We start from the raw sequence: 4,315 nt of genomic DNA, 5'->3' as shown, positions 1-4,315 counted from the left end.
ACCATAATTACAAAGGCTTTATTGTTTGTATGCAAAGCAAGTTAGGTTCCTTCTGGATAGTTTGTGGTATATATTATCATAAAAGTTTTTATTTTAAACTTATATATTTAAATATATCTTTAAGGATAATGGTACCTAAGTATTAAAAATTCCTACAACCAGTCATGGTGGAGTAATTAATCCCAGCATTCAGAAGGCAGAGCAACTTTTCAATGTATAGTCTGAATAAAATTATTAAAAAACCATTTGATTCGCAATTTCTCTTGAAGTTTTCTCCTGTTTCTGGTCCTTTTGGCAGATAAGGCATATTTTAGACAAAACAGTATTATTATGAAGACTAGTCATAGAACAAAGGAGTTCAGAAAGACAATGTTAAAAAGTCTATACAGGAACCCGTGAGGTGGCTCAGTGAGTCAGGGTGCCGGCCATACAAGCCTAACAGTCAGATCTGTATCTGCTCACCCAAAAACTGTGAGGATGACGCGCATGAGATTGGTATTTCCATGCCACCTTATAACACAGTATCCATTTCTCAGTTGATGCTTCAACAAAGGAATAATTTAAATTATCAAGTTTAATTATGAATTACATTTCTTTTTTCTTCTTTTGCCCCTCCTGGGGATTGAACCTAGGACCTCGTTCATGTTGGTAAAAGCACTCTGCCACTGAATCACAAACATTAACAGTGTGTATTACAGTTAGTGATCCATGAGAGGAGTGAGTAAAATAGAAACACAGTGGCTTTATGGCAGTAGTGTAGTGATAGAGCATTTGCACAGTGTGTTCCGTCAACCTTTGCCAGGAAAACAAGTAAAATTAACCGGAGATTGGAGGAAGCTGATTCCAATCTTGATGGGTGATCTTGGGGATGAGCCAAGATTTTAGTAGAGGAAATAACCTAAAATGTAGTGAAAATATCAAAAAGTAGAATTGAGAAAGGAGTCTAAAGTTGTTAGTTAATTATTGTTGGTGTTAGAGGGATGGCTCAGCAGATAAGAGCACCGGCTGTGCAAGAAGAGGTCCCAGGTTAGGTTCTCAGCACCCACGTGGCAGCTAACAACTGCCTGGAACTCCAGTTCCAGGAGATCTGACACCTTTTTCCAGCTTCTGAAAGCATAGGCACACAGATGCACACACACACACACACACACACACACACACTCAGAAAGAGAGAAACAAACAAGCAAATAAATAAATAAAAATGAATGGATGAGGAGTTTGCTTTCTTACATGAAAAAGAACAAGTTTCTTGTAATGGCTTTTAAACATTGTAAAGATGCTGTAAACACTGCTTACATCACAAAGAATTTAAAATATTACATTCACTTGGTAGCACAGTAGCAGTGCTTGAAAGCACTAAGTGCAATTAAAGTTCAATCATAGCGCTACGGAGAAATCAACAGATGTAAAGAGTCAACGGATGAAGCAAACTATCTTGCTTTATTTCAACAAATTTACTCGGCTACCCCATCACTGAGGGGGCGGGGGTGTCAAAGGAGGCGCCAAGTCAGAATGTCCTTCCTGCAAAAGGTTTATTCGAGCCAATAGCACAGTATGCATAGTCTAAGGTAATGCTTTAGGCCAGCCACAGAAAGCAAAGGGTGTTATGGCCTCGTAGTGAGGGGGATGTGTACCTCAAGAACGCCCAAGTTGGTTGACATTACCAAATTGGGTTAAAAGGCTCTTTAAACTTTGTAGTTTGGGCTGGGGCGGGTGCTTAAAAAAATCTCAAATACATTTTGAGATAAAGGGACATCTGGAAAATTCTGCAGGACAATGAGCATAGTGACTTCTGTGGTGAGTCACTGCTCAGTGGCTTCTAGGCCCTGGGTGCCTGGAAAGCTGAGTGAGTCCTTGCCCACAGCTCTCTCTGTTTAGGGCTTTGCTCTCTGAAAAGGACCATTTCTGAGATGGACACACTCCTCACTAATGGGACAGAAGGTTTTCAGCCTCTTTTGCTTTCAGCTTCTTCATTTAGGTAAGAGGAACAGAGGGACATATTTTATAGAAAAGGTGGTGGTAGGGGCATAGGCGGCACTGAGATCGTTCTGGTCACATCCTGCTGAATTACGACTCACTATTGGGTGGCAGTCTCTGAAGCAAAGGCTGGTATCTGACTTCACACATCAGACGGATAGTGCTTGTGTGTTGCATGGTGGTTTAGGTAAATCTGGATAACACGTGGAGTAGAAAGGGACCTATGGATATAAAAATCAAAATGGTTATTAACATGGTAACAGCTAGTATAAGCAAGTCGATTCAGGATGAGTTCTAAAACCATTTGTTCCAGAATTTGATAACTACTTCCAGTTTTTTTTTTTTTCTGGTTTTTCGAGACAGGGTTTCTCTGTATAGCCCTGGCTGTCCTGGAACTCACTTTGTAAACCAGGCTGGCCTCGAACTCAGAAATCCACCTGCCTCTGTCTCCCGAGTGCTGGGATTAAAGGCATGCGCCACCATGCCTCGCTCAAGGTTTTGAAATATGGTCAGCATTGTTGTTGCAACCTGACCTAGCCAGAATGACTTACAGAAAAGCTCTGCTACTTTCCCCCAAAGAGGCCAAGTCCCCTTTTCTCTGGCCAAGAGATTTAGGCCTCTTCTGTTTTGGAGAAGTGACTCCTGCCAAGAACTCTACCTGATACCAGACCCTTTCTTCATTTTTACTTTTAAATACTTATTTTATGCACATGAGTGTTTTGCCTGCATGCATGCATAAGTACTGGGCATGAGTGTCTGGTGCTTGCACAGGCCAGAAGAGTGAGTTGGGTCCCCTAGAACTTACTGCATTGGAGTTACAGGCAGTTGTTGGTGCTGGGAACCAAGATTCTCGGGGAAAGCAGCAAGCGCTCTTAACCAACCGCGCAGGCGCAATCCTAGATTCTTGTTAAACACTGAGAAATTACATCAAGGATTTCTTGTATGGCTTGCAATAAGGAATAGTAGTGTACAAAGTACATAGTTCCTGTGCCAACATCTGTCATGAACCCTAAGATTATGAGGAAAGAGTAAGAAATAATCATGTGTCTTGTATTCCACATGCAACCAGTCAAAGCTCTGGTTATTGGGAACAACATTTATGTTGGGGGATAGGGAATAAGTATATCGGTGGAAAGTTTCAGTCTGGTTGATGAGGAGACACAGGTCAAGGGGAAGAAGCCCTGTTTGAACATACAGATGGTGAGGCTAAGGGAGAGAAAAGGGAGTAACTGGGAGGGTGCCAATTTGGGGGGGGGTGTTAGATCATTCTACCAGACTGAAAGGGTAAGGGTGCCCCCATCAAGTGTTGAAGTGTGATGCTGGAGTACATGAGTCAGGGTACCACAACCTTCAGGATCAGGTCTGCCACTTGGTGGCCTTCTCCAGGTTAGCTGGCCTGCAAGCTTCTGTCTGATTCTTCCTTTTTGTTCCGCCCATCTCACTGGAGCAATACTAGGATTATAGATGTTCCACTGTGATCCAGGGGTCAAATTCAGGTTGTCTGAGTAGCACTGCAAGTGTTTTTACTCAGTGGCTCAACTCTCTGGTCTGGACCTAGGATCTTGTACTGGGAGGTCTGAGCTGTCTGCTTTTCTGCAAACTAGCGTACTACAGGAGGAGCTGGCTGGCTGGAAGTCCTACATCAAAACAAGGTGAACGATGAGACAGACTCCTGAAAGCGCACACACCAGGGAAAATTGTACAAACTTTAAATCTTTTTTTCTTCTTTCTTTTCCTCCTCTTCCTTCCTTCCTTCCTTCCTTCCTTCCTTCCTTCCTTCCTTCCTTCCTTCCTTCCTTCCTCTCTTTTCTTCCTTCCTTCTTTTCTTTTTTTTTCTTTTCTTTCTTTTCTTTCCTTTTCAGAAAATTTATTGCAACTCTCCAACTGCACATTACTTTTTCTCTTCAACATCTTGCTCCGCAGCTTCCTTCACGCTTTTTGCTTGGGCACTGGAACAGGCCATGTGAAGACTGGCAAAAGCCTTAGAGTTCTCTTCTGTGACGACGCTGGCCTTTTCCTTTTTGTACACATTCCAAGTGGGCATCACAGGTCCTGTCAGTTGGGTGGCCAATTTAAGTTCTTCAACAGAACTGTCTCCCTTCTTCGGAGCAGAAGGCTTCCTGGGGGAAAGTATGAACTTGGAGCAATACTCCTTCGGGCGCTGCAGCGATTCAGTGGATTTGTTTCGCTTCCTTGGGTCCACAGAGATGCCGATGGTATGATTTCTTTTTTTTTTTAATTATGTATTTTCCTCAATTACATTTCCAATGCTATCCAAAAAGTCCCCAATACACTCCCCCCCCAGTCCCCCACCCACCCACCCCCACCCCTTGGCCCT

At 42.9% G+C, this 4,315-nt stretch overlaps 1 pseudogene; it reads right to left on the bottom strand.

Moving 5' to 3' along the window:
- Positions 1-3,825: 3,825 nt before the first annotated feature.
- LOC115030078 overlaps positions 3,826-4,315 on the bottom strand; it is a 4,933-nt pseudogene continuing 4,443 nt past the window's right edge.

The sequence above is a fragment of the Mus caroli genome, chromosome X (assembly GCF_900094665.2).
Source record: "Mus caroli chromosome X, CAROLI_EIJ_v1.1, whole genome shotgun sequence".
Taxonomy (NCBI): Eukaryota; Metazoa; Chordata; class Mammalia; order Rodentia; family Muridae; genus Mus; species Mus caroli.
Note: the sequence above shows the minus strand (reverse complement) of the source record. Positions and strands in the feature narration are given on the sequence as shown.